Source organism: Nuphar pumila, chromosome 10 (genome assembly GCF_984573655.1).
Source record: "Nuphar pumila chromosome 10, dmNupPumi1.hap1.1, whole genome shotgun sequence".
In the NCBI taxonomy this organism is placed as follows: domain Eukaryota; kingdom Viridiplantae; phylum Streptophyta; class Magnoliopsida; order Nymphaeales; family Nymphaeaceae; genus Nuphar; species Nuphar pumila.
Window position 1 is genome coordinate 115,626,994 of NC_143258.1, and position 13,661 is coordinate 115,640,654.

Consider the following 13,661-nt stretch of genomic DNA (forward strand, 5'->3'; position numbering starts at 1 on the left):
GTTTGCATTAAAATAGGACTGATATAGCTAGAGTTTGCATTATGATGAGACTGATATAACTAATGACCTATAATGAGATACAAAGATCACAAACAAATGCCTCTTATGGGCAAGTACAACACACACACAAATGGAGACCACTTATAGGTCAAGATACAATCAGCCACAATGACACTTATGGGAAAGAAAGAAAGCATAAAAAATATATAAGATTTATTGAGAGAGCCTGAAAACAAGCTTAATATACAAGGGGATTCATCCCTTATTTATATACAAAAAGGAGCAACAAGAGTCATTGGGAGTGATCCCAATGGTTAGAAATATAACCGTTGGAAGCATTGCCAACAGCTCTATTTCAAGGGCATTATAAGGCCTATAATGCCCTTGATAAAATGAATAAAATACAAAAAAAGAAAACCCTAAAGTGCCCCTAATGAACACAACTAACTAAATAAGGTGAAATGACTAGAATACTCCTAATGGGTTTTACTTATTACATCAAGAAATATATATATTAATATATGTACATACATAAAACTATATATATATATATATTTAACACTCCCCCTCAAACTTACGATGTAATCACTGAAAGTTTGTCTAGCAAAAAATGAAACCAGAGAGAAGAATTTTCGTAAAAAAGTCAGCCAACTGAAATTTTGGCGCTACATAAAGCATGATACACTTGAATTTTGAAGTTTGAAGGTCTAGTGAGGTAATTGCTTCTGGTGGTCGAACTATTGTTGAGATTTGTAAATATTATTCATTTTATTATGTGGGATTTTTAAAGAATCTCTTCATGAAATTTCTAAACCTTTTTTTCTATCTCTTTTTCTTATATGAAAAAATGTTTATTGATAAAATTTTGTGCATCTTATGTGCATTATATATATATATATATATATATATATATATATATATATATATATATATATATATATATATATATATATATATATATATATAAGATTGTTATTTGGTCCTTTGTGCTTAAACCTATTCTAGGTTGTGTGAGTGAATCATAATGGGTTGTGATTTGTGATATTGCTCTCATTCATTATTACGTGCATTAAATATATTTTAATTTCATATACATGTTTTGTATTGATTATATTGATCACATTATTGTATGCATAAATTTAATTAACTCCTCTTTTCTTGAGGGTTCTTTTTTTTTTAATTGTTATACTTTAGATGCATGTTGTTTATGATTTGTTTTATTTGAAGTGATTTTCTAAAATTTGGGATGTTATTAATGTATGATTGTTTATCTCTTTTTGATAATTTATATGTTCTTTAGTAATTAAATCCGCTTGTGATCAATATTTATGTTTTCTCGAAAAATAAGTTGATTTTGGGCTTATGATTGTCTAATGTTGAGTTCATAAAAATTTATCTTTGAGGTATGCTCCTCTTATCTTGCTTGAATTATTACTAATGTTTCTAAAAATCTTAAAATTATTGTTACTTTTAAAACCTTATAACTACTTCGTTAGAATATCTTTTTTTTATGTAGTTGGAACCTTTGTTTTGTTCTCTTTATAGGTTCTTAAAGATGCAATGGATTGAGAAAGGAATATCTTCAATGCATCATACCATGAAGATGAAGATAACAGATAAAGGCGTTTGGGGATGATCACCAATGAAGACTTGTATTTGCAAAATTCTCTAATGCGTCATAAAGATGGAGATTTTCACTAAAGACACTTAAAGGCTAGAATCCTTCCCATTGATTCTTTTTTTTGTATTTCCAAACTTTCGGTATCTCACTCCATAAGTTTGAGGGAAGTGTTAAGTTGTATATATATATAATAGGTAATACCCTCTAGGGGTATTTTTGTCATTTTACAAGTATTGTAATAGGAAGTGCCGATTAGGGGCACATTAGTACTTTTACTTTATTTTTTTTTATCCTTTTTTGTTTTTATAGGGACTAATTGGTCAAATACCAAATAAAGTTGGGTTCTTTTTTTACTAGTCAATAGAGTTGTTGGAACAGCCAACACCTCTATCGAGACCATGGTTGCCAGTTGAGGAAGCGGGAGCGGGAAGCGATACGGGAAGCGGGAGCGAGAAGCGAGGCACTTTCAAAATTTTAGGAAGCGGGGAAGCGTGGGACCACTTAGGACCGATTCGGGAAGTGTCTCGAAAGCGACCTAGGAAGCGTTTCGGAAGCGACCTAGGAAGCGTCTCGGAAGCGAGGGGAAGCGAAAAAAATAAAAATAAAAAATACAAAAAAATTGAAAAAAACAGGGGAAGCGAGGGGGAAGCGAGGGGGAAGCGTGGGGGGAAGCGTGATGGGAAGCGCGTCCCCCATTAAAGGGAAACGCGTCCCCCATTTTTGGGAAGCGCGCTTCCCCCCACGCTTCGGAAGCGCGACGTTTCGCGCTTCCCCTTTTAGCTAGGCGCTTCCGGTAATCCTGATCGAGACTGCCTTTGTGTATAAATAGGAGCTTTGTCCCCCTTCATTCTCCAATGCTTCACTTAAGCATTCATACTCAATAAAATGTATATTTTTTATATTATTGTGTTCTTTTTAATTCCTTAATGTCTTGTATGCACCCAGTGCTTGTGTAGTGCCTTATGTTCTTTTATTGTCGCTTAGTTGGACTTGTATATGTGCATGTGCACTTTACGTTTATGATCATGTAAACTCTTAGAGGCCTTTGTTTGTATTTTCGCATATTTCATTACACATAAACTTCTTCCTTCAATTCACCATTGAGGAAGGCATTCTTGACATCTATTTGATAAATAGGTCAATGTCTAATGGTAGCTACAACTATAAGAGTTATAACGGAAGTCATCCTAGTTACTAGGGCAAAAGTTTCATCATAATCTATTTCATACTTTTAGGAATAACCCTTAACCACTAATCTAGCCTTATGTCTCTCTAAATTTTCACCACTCTTACCCATCTACAAACTATTGTCTTTTTTGCATGAGGAAGACTTTTTATATCCCAGGTTTTAGACTTTTCTAAGGCTTTTATTTCGTCATTCATAGCACTCATCCATTCTGGATAATTCTTGGCTTGGTTGTATAATGAGAGTTCAAAATAAGAAAATATCTTGGCTAAATAAGCTTTATATTAAGGAGTAAATTTTTCATAGGATACAAATATATTTGGAGGCCTATTGTTAGGGACCACACGGGCACCTCAGGTCCGACCCGCCAGATCCACCCAGTTGGAGTCTTGCCCAACTGAGATTGCACAAAAAGATAGAGAGTCCCACTTACCTCGGGACTCTCTCTAGGGTGGGATGCCCCTCCCCCCCCCCCCCCCCCACCCTAGAGTCCCATCTAGGGTGGGATTGTAAAAGTGTAGATTAACACTAACTCGTCTAGATTAGCTCTCCCATTTTCCCTTTTTGTTCTATAAATAGGCATGTACATTCTCTATTATTTTCAATGAGATTTATTGAATTCAACCTCTAAGTTTTATTTTGGTTCTTGTGTGTGAGTGCTTCATGAGGGAAAGATTATGCTCCCTCAATCTCTCATCCATCGCCAGCTAGTCGGAACAGATTTCTCTCTTTCAGTCGCGCCCTTGCTTCTGCCTCAATCCACATGTACACCCGGTGAGTTGTTGATCTTCACACCCATGCAGATGTTCCCCCTAGACGTGTCCCAGCCCTGAGACACGCACAGTCGTCCTCCCTTGGCCACATCACTGCTTGGACTCGCCCCTCTCTCCTTCACGGTTAACGTGATCGTATCCCCTGCCTTGGGATACAACCCTCTCCCTTGATCCGTGTGCCATCTCCAACGCTCGACTTTTTGCATGCTCCAGTGTGTTCGCATGCCTAGCCAAACACACCCTTCAACTTCCCACCTCTACTGCGGTGTTGTTTCCTAGGCGTGCGACCTCGCATTCGGTTTTGCGTGTCAGATCCAATAGAAACGATCCCTGAGGAGTTGGGTTCTATCACCTATGTGTCCTTTCAGATTTTCTAAGAGTGCATAATTCTTGATTTTCTATGCTAGAATATTGTTCTAAGGCATTTGGATGTTTATCATCAGTTCTTCTGTACTGGATAACTAGAGGTTAACCATCAATGTCATTAGACTCACCACATTTAGACGTTAGATTGAGGTTCTTCATTAACATTATTTTTGTTTAACACATCATTACATTTGGGAAATAATTCAAGAAAAGAGAAATCATCATTTTTTTAATAAGCACATTCGACTCAAAGAAACTTTCTTGCTCTATAAAGGTATCATTCCTTGATATATAGAGTTTATCATGTTTAAAATCATATCTAAATCTTTTTTGGCTTTCTCCGTAACCAAGAAAACACAAGGAATGGCTATTGGTAAAAGTGTCATTTTTATTTGTAAAAACAAAACATTTACTTCCAAAAGTCCTTAGTCCGAAATAATCAGAGGTAGTTTTATAAAGTTTTGCATAAGGAAAAATATTTTAAAGTTTGGTTGAAGAAAGTATGTTTATAAGGTATACTGAAGTAAGGGCACCATCAGCCCAAAAAATGTTTTGAAACATGTTTAGAAACAAGCAAGGTTCTAGTGGTTTCTACTATATGTGTGTTTCATTTCGGCCAAACCATTTTGTTGAGGCATATTTACACAAGATCTCTGATACAAAATCCCATAATTTTCCAAATAACTTTTGAAATCATTTGACATATATTCTCTGTAATGAGATATGCGAAAATATAAAGAGTGCTGCTATAAGCACATGCAATGTCCTACAGTGTACAAACAAAAGAGACAATAGTCGAGTCCACTAAGGGACAACACATACACAAGCCTTGTGATAGGCAAAAATATAAAAGCCTCTTTATTGAAAGAGAGAGAGAGCTCTCAAGCATGAAGAAAATACAAAGGGGTTCACCCCTATTTATACAAAAGAAATGAGGGGAAGGGAGGCCACATGGCCTCAAAAGGAGAGCCAAAAAGGGGGCTCCCATGGAGTCCTTGGAGGCCCCAATGACTCTATGGTGGGCCCCTTAAGTGGCTTAATGGAATTAAAAAAATAAAAAATAAAAATAAAATAAATACAAAAAATAAAAAAGGAAGAAAAACAAGTACCCCTATCGGGTACTGTATGAAATGACCATAATACCCCTATCGGGTATTATGGTGTATTTGAAGAAATATATATATATATATATATATATATATATATATATATATATATATATATATATATATATATATATTGATACATATATTTTAACACCCCCCCCTCAAACCTTACGAGGAGATGACGGAAAGTTTGTCAAAAAGAAAAATGAAACGGGGAGCGAGAAGAGCTTTAGTAAAGAAGTATGTCAGATGATATTCTGAAGTGACATATGGAAGAGTAATAGTTCCTCGTAAAAATTAATCCTGAATATAATGACAATCCATCTTGATATGTTTGGTGCGCTCATGGAAGGTATGATTGCTTGCAATATATATGGCACTCTTGTTGCCACAGCATAACTTTGAATCTCCAAGCAATATCAACCCCCATGTCTTTGAGAAGACTGCGAAGCCAAACTAGTTTCATTGTTGTGGTTGTCATAGCGCAGTATTCAGCTTCAGTAGAAGATAGCGAGACTTTCTGTTGCTTCTTGCATCTTCAGGCAATTAAGGAATCTCCTAAAAATACACAAAAACCAGTAGTTGAGATTCTATCATTAGGGTTACCTCCACAATCTGCATCAGTATAAGCAAGAAGGTTTAATGAAGAAGATGAGGATAAAAATAGTCATTTATTTATAGTGTTTTTTATGTACCCGGAGTACAGCGTGCTGAAATTGGCTTTCAGAGTGAACCGCATGAGCGATGTCTGGTCTGGTGATGGTTAGGTAAGTGAGAGATCCAATGAGTTGTCTGTAGGGTGTGGAATCTTCCAGAATAACCCCGTCCTTCAATCTTAATTTGGCATTAATGACCTCTAGAGTCTCTACCTTTTTATGGAGTCTCTACCTTTTTATCATCTGAAATGCTAGACTTGGTACATATATCTGCAGCAAGCTTCATCTGTAACAAAATATATCATCTAGGAGAATATGCAACTTCAACATGGTTTTAACATCAATAATACTATTTTGATTATTCTCAGTGATAATCATGTCATCAACATAAAGCAATAAGATAACAATGCTAGTACATGCACTTTTAACAAAGAGAGTAGTGTCAGTATAACAGGAGTGAAATCCTAATTTAACCATGATATCACTAAAATGATCATACCAAGCCTTGGGGGCTTGTTTAAGACCATATAAAGCTTTTAAGAGTTTGACCTTGTCCAATATTAATTCTGGGTGGTGGATCCATGTATACTTCGTTTAAATTCCCATTTAGGAAAGCATTTTTCACATCAAGTTGATATATAGGCCATTTTTTGGTTGATGCGACAACTATTAGAGTTCTGACACTAGTCATTCGGGCTACAGGAGCGAATGTTTTCTCATAGTTAATTTCATATTCATGCAAATATCCCTTTGCTACTAACCTGGCTTTATATCTTTCTAAGGATTCATCGCTTTTAGTTTTAACTTTAAAGACCCAGGGACATCCAATAGGTATTTATACGGAGGGAGTTTGACTATTTTCCAAGTATTAGCCTTTTTTAGCGCATCTAATTTTATTTTCATTGCTTCAACCCAATGTGGTAGAGTTTTAGCTTGATTGTAGTGAGCGGGTTCATAATATGAATGTAAGGTTATCAAACATGCTCGATAATTGGGTGCTAAAGACTCATAGGATACAAACCTATTTGGTGGTATTGATTCTCTAGAAGAGTGCCAAATGGGGGGCTATTCTGAAGATTCAGAAATTTGAGAGTATTTTTCTAAGGCACTAATAGGCCTTCCTTGATCTCTCCGGGTGTAAACATTAATATTTTCATTACTAGCACCATCATTTGATGGTGAGACATCAAGATTGGACACATCACAAGTGTCTTCTATGCTTTCAAGATGATTCATAGAATCATCATTTATGTCATCAATAAGCTCATGTAAAAACATATAATCACTTTCATTTGATTTTTCCATTTTTTCAAAACCATTCTCATCTTCTAAGAAAGTTACATCTTTTGAAACATGCATCTTGTCATTTTCGAAATCAAAACACCTATAGCCTTTTTTATTTTCCCAATAACCTAGAAAAACACATTCAATTGCCTTTAGAGACAACTTATCTCTCTTATGCAAGAGAGCAAAGCATTTACAACCAAAAATCTGAAGACGATTGAAATCCGGAGAGAACTTAAAAAGTTTTTCATAAGGAGAGGCATTCTTTAATTTTGAGAAGGTATTCTATTGATTAGGTAGGTTGATGTTAAGACGGCTTCAACCCAATTTTTTTTTGGAATATTTCTAGAGATAAGCAATGTTCTAGCGGTTTCTATGATATGTCTATGTTTCCTTTCTGCTAGTCCATTTTGTTGTGGAGTTTTAGGACATAATTTTTTGTGACAAATTCCATTTTGAGTTAAATAATTTTGGAATTCATTAGATAAGTATTCACCACCAGAATCGGTTCTCAAAGTAGATATATTACTTTGAAATTGATTTTGAATTTTTATATGAAATTCTTTAAGGAAAACACTTCTGATTTGTGACTAAGAAAATAGATTCAAACATATCGAATAAAGTCATCGATGAAAGTGACATAGTAAGAGTAACTTCCTTTAGACATGACCGAAGATGGTCCCCAAACATCTGAGTGCACCAATTCAAAGGGTCTTGAAGAGAGAAAAGTTTTTATTGAAAAAGGAATAGACTCCATTTTTCCAAAAATACAATCTTTGCAATTAATGTCTTTTTCCTTACAAAATTTGTTTCCAAACGAAAAAAAGATACATTTTTGAATAGCTTGGATGACCAAGTCTTTTATGCCAAGTTTCAATACTTTTTTCTTGGACATAAGAACAAAAATGGTTTGTAGGAAGGTTTAGATGATTGATATAGTAGAGAGGTCCCCCTTCCAATGGCCTTGCCCAATCCGCTTCCCGGACCGAAGATCCTGCACAAAGCAACCATTAGATGAAAAGATATTTCACATCCATGGTCGGCAATTTGGGAGACCGAAAAAAGGTTTAAATTTAGTTTTGGGACAACTTTTGGAACAAAAAGATTCTGAGAACTTTTTGAGTATAGAGTTTCAATACTAGAAATTTTCAAAAAGGTTCCATCGAAACACAAGAGCCTCTTGAATTGGTGCAAACATCGACTAAGGCATTTTCATGAGGGGTCATATGAAAAGATGCTCTCGAGTCTAAGATCCAAGAATACGTACCGGGTGATGATGTAGACGCAATGGCCGCACCCGATGTGGAGGAAGTAGCTTTAAGGATTTGTTGAAGAGTTATGGATATTTGACCAAGGGTCTCTTTGAAATCACCATTCTTGCCTTCCTTCTTTGGTGGTAGATTCTTCAAGAGAGGCCACCTTGGGTTTGAAAGTTCCATTAAGCTTTGGGCAAGCGGGTTTAATGTGACCTGGCTCATAGCAATGATGACAAAGAATCATTTTTCTTTCTCCATTGTAGTTTCCTTGTTTACCGAAGTGAGGGGGTTTATAGGTTTTGACATTATTGTCGGGTTTGGATACGGCAAGCACTTCATCAACATTCTTACTCATGCCAAGCCTTGTTTCCTCTTGAGTGATTTCGGCAATGGCATCCTCTATTGGAGGGAAGATAGATCTATGGAGAAGTGATGACCTCATTTGCTCAAATTCGGAACGTAACCCAAATAAGAATTGGAACAATCGATCTTGTTCCATTTGCTTTTGTCTTAATTCAACATCTTCCATAGCAACCCATTTTAGCTCTAAAAGAGCCAACTCATCCCATAGTGGATTTAAAACACTATAGTAATCTTGAATACTTGAATCACCTTGTTTGGTGGTTCTAATTTTTTCCTGCAAGAAATATGCTCTTGCAAGATCCTTTTGGGTATACATACCCTTCATAAAAAACGAAGCCTCATTGGCCTTGCGAAATTTAGATATCTTAGCACATACCTTGAGTTCGACATTGTTCATGAACCAAGCAAGGATTTTTGTGTGATTGCTTTTCCAATCTTCAACTTCTTTTTGATGATTTTCAATAGCTTTGAGGTGAGCATCTCCTTTAAGAGCCTTTTCTTGGCCACCTTCGATCTTTGTGAGCTCCAATCTAGGTTCCGGAATGGAACCCATAACATACCCCCAAAGTTTCTTACCTTTGAGGTTGTTCTCCATAGCCGATGCCCACATCATGTAGTTCTTTCCATTGAGTTTGAAAGATAGGCCGTTTTTTGCTTCCATAATGCCACCAAGAAGTGAGAAACGGGAGACAATAGATGAGAAATATACGTACCATGCTTTTTTCCTCTAAGAACCGAGTGGCTCTGATACCATATAATGAGATATGCGAAAATATAAAGAGTGCTATAAGCACTTGCAATGTCCTACAATGGACCAACAAAAGAGACAATAGCCAAGTTCACTAAGGGACAATACACAACACAAGCCTTGTGATAGGCAAAAATATAAAAGCCTCTTTATTGAAAGAGAAAGAGCTCTCAAGCATGAAAAAAATACAAAGGAGTTCACCCTTATTTATACAAAAGAAATGAGGAGAAGGGAGGCCACATGGACTCAAAAGGAGAGCCAAAAAGGGGGCTCCCATGGAGTCGTTGGGAGCCCCCAACGATCACAATTGTGACCGTTGGGGGCCCCAACAACTCTATGGTGGGGCCCCTTAAGTAGCTTAAAGGAATTAAAAAAATAAATAAATACAAAAAATAAAAAAAGAAGAAAAACAAGTACTCTTATCAGGTATTGTGTGAAATGACCATAATACCCCTATCGAGTATTATGGTGTATTTGAAGATATATATATAAATGTATTGATACATATATTTTAACATTCTCCTCCAAAATTTAGAACGAAATATAGAAAGATTGATTTTAAGGAGATTTCTAACAAGATTATGAAAGGTTTTAAAAGTTTCGATATTTGTGCCTAAGAAATGAAATCCAAGTGAAACGAGAATAATCATCTACAAAAATCACATAAGTAAGTCCTCTTTTAGAGGCAATATAAGCAGGACCCCAAACATCTAAGTGTATTAATTCAAGTTGTTTGGAAACAAAAAAGGTCCTCTCTTGATAAGGAACGACTTTCATTTTTTCAATAATATAATTAGTATACTCCAATTTTTCATTACAAAATTTTCTCAAATGAGATACATTGGATAACTTAGAAATGCTAGGATGCCCTAGTCTTTGATGCCACAAAACAATATTCAATTTTTGTACATTGAGACAAAAATCATCTTTTGGGAATGATCAATTGATCCATGTAGTAAAGGTCTTCTTTCTTAATCAATGAAACAACGGTTAGGTGTGAAGGAAATACTACAACCATGATGGATTACTTGGAAAACTGAAAGAAGATTTAAATTAAGTTTTGGAACAATTCTGAATTTTGGAATGAGAAAACTCAAAGAATTTTTAAAATCCTCAATTCCTTTAATATCAAGAGAGGAACTGATAGCATAGATTTATTAAGGGTCATATAAAAAGAAACACCAGAATCTAGGAGCCAAGAAATCTTGCCGGGAGGTGAGGAAGACGAGATCACAACACCAGTTAAGGAGGATGAGCATTTGAGAGAGATTGTAGAGCTTCCGCAAGTTGGGACAAGAACATGCCCTTGTAACCGGAGTTGAAAGCTTCCTTGTTTTCCTAAGGAGCTTCTAAGGTGGCTACTCTTTTCTCATCCTTTTTTTAATTCAGGACAATAAGGTTTGATGTGTCATGGTTCTACACAGTTATGACAAGTAATTTTTCTTTTTCTATTATTTCTCCCATCATATCTCCTATCATTGCTCCATGGCCTCCAAGAATTATTCTTGTAAAGGAGGCTTATAAGAATACGTATTGGCACCAAATCTAGATACCGCCAATACATTGTCCTTGGTCTCCTTAGATTCGGTCATGGATTTTAGCCTTTTTTCTTCCATGCATACTTGGGCTAAAATCTCATGCAAAGAAAGAAGCTCATCTTGCTTTCGGTGGATGATTGAAACCTGAACATGTTGAAATTTGGGCCTAAGACCTCTCATAAACTGAAAAATTTGCTGACTAAGGATTTTATTTTTCCTATGGCGAGCATCTTTAAGGGTATCCCAAATAGGCTCCATTTTGGTCATTTGGTCCCATAGTCTTTTAAGAGTCCCATAGTACTCTCTAACTCCTTTCTCTCCTTGTTTGCAATTATGAATTTTGTCTTGTAATTCCCATTTATGGGTGGCATCATTTTGAGTGTAGGTCTGTTTGATAAAAACTCGTGCTTCATCAACCATCTCATATTCTAATATATTTTTGCATGATTCTTCACACGTACTTCCCATAAATAGGGATAAAATTTTTGCATGCCCCATTTCCCATGTCTTATTGACCTTTTTTGTAATCCAAGAGAGCCTTCTCCCTCTCATTTCCCTTAAAGAGTTCTTCTTTGGTAACACCATCTACTCCAGAAATAGATTTAGTGAGAATAGGTTGAGGTTTCGATAAGGAATCCTCAACATATTCCCACAAATCTTTGCCAATCAATATCCGCTTAATAGCGGTGGCCCACAATATTATAGTTTTTTCCATAAAATTTGACGAGAACAACCGTAACCACTTCCTTTTCAGCCATTGCACCAAGAAAGGATAGAAAATCAGAGAGAGAGAGAGAGAGGTGGAAAAAGAGACAACAAAGATTAAGAGGGCACGTTTCCCAAGGCAATGAAGTTCACAATCTCTCGTTCCTCCTTCGCATATTCTTGAATGGATTCTCCTTCACTTCAAACGTACCTCTTGCTTTAATACCATGTAATGAGATACAAAGTTCACATAAAAATGCCTCTTATGGGCAAGTACAACACACACAACTGGAGACCACTTATGGGTCAAGATACAATCACACATAATGCCACTTATGGGTAAGAGAGAAAGCATAAAAAATATATAGGATTTATTAAGAGAGAGCTTGAGATCAAACCTAACATACAAGAGGGGATTCATCCCCTATTTATACACGAAAGGAACAACAATAGCCATTAGGAGTGCTCCCAAGGGCTAGAAATATAGCCGATCGGAGAGCTCCCAACGGCTCTATTTCAAGGGCATTATAAGGTCTATAATGCCCTTGATAAAATGAATAAAATACAGAAAAAAAACAAAGTGCTCCTAATGAACACAACTAATTACGTAAGGTGAAATGACTAAAATACCTCTAATGGGTTTTACTTATTACATCAAGAAATATATATACATATTAATATACATATACATATGTACATACACAAAACTATAGGTATATATATGTTAGCATATATATACTTTAACATGACCAAATGACCAAAATACCCTTCACATCATATCCTTAACACTCCCCCTCAAACTATGCAAGGGTCAATACCATGGACAATTTGTTTTTAAGAACCCAATGACGAAGGAAGGGTAATGGTTTGGTGAAAAGATCAGCCACTTGATGTTCTGCAAAAATAAAATGTGATTGTACTTCCTTATCTTCCACTTGTTCGCGAACCAAATGTTGATCCAACTCAACATGCTTCGCCTTCCCATGTTGAAGAGGATTAGTTGCAACTGCCACTGCCCTGAGATTTATTTATTTGTTGCCTTAAGCTCGAAAGTAGGTGACGAATCCATAAAATCTCTATTGTGACAGCAGCCATGGCCCTATATTCAGCCTCGTACTTTATCTGACTACGGTCTCTTGTTGGACCATACGACCAAATGTCTTCTTAAATATTACTCTATAACTTGTAACAGACCTTCTTGTGGAGGGATCACCAGACCAATCAGAGTCTGAATATGCAACCACCACAAGGTTCATCGGATATGTATGAGTTGTCGGCTTGGAGTACACAAGACCATCAGTAATCGTGCCTTTGATGTATCTAAGGATCCTCTTCACAACAACCATATGACTTCACCTAGGAGCATGCATGAAATGTGATATCTGGTTAACGGCATAGGCCAGATCTGGTCTTGTAAAAGTCAGGTATTGAAGTGCCCCTACTATGCCTCTGAATCTCTCCGGAGAGTCCAACAAGTCATCACTCTCACTATATCCATGCAATTTTGTATTTAATGCCATTGGCATTTTAGCAGGTTTACATTCTGTCATACCACTGCATTGCAAAAGGTCCTTGGCATATTTACTTTATGAAAGAGTCGAAAAATTGGTTGTCTTGTCCACCTGTACACCAAGAAAGTACCTAAGAACACCAAGATCTTTCATATGAAACTTGCAATGCAGGAAGGTATTGAGATCGTGAATGTGTGATTAACTACTCCCGGTTATAATTATGTCATCAACATAGACAAGAATCAATGTCATATCACAATATCAATGTAGGTAAATAACAAATAATCACATTGACTACGTAGAAAGCCAATAGATCTAATTGTCGTACTGAATGTCTCAAACCATGCCCTGGAAGCTATGCCACATGGACACTCTATTTTTCACTTCGTACCCGTGTCAACAAATGTCGACACCTGGACGCACCATTTTACCCTCGTACATACAAGTTTGTATTCAATTTATAATTTATAATTATATTTTCAATTTAAAACTTTATATTTTTAGTATATAATATATATTTTAGATATAGCATATATATTTAGATTATA

At 36.0% G+C, this 13,661-nt stretch overlaps 1 protein-coding gene across 2 annotated transcripts in view; it reads right to left on the minus strand.

Annotated features, from left to right (window-relative positions):
• LOC149828010 (calcium-dependent protein kinase 20-like) overlaps positions 1-13,661 on the minus strand; it is a 37,644-nt gene that overhangs the window by 3,225 nt on the left and 20,758 nt on the right. The window lies entirely within an intron of this gene.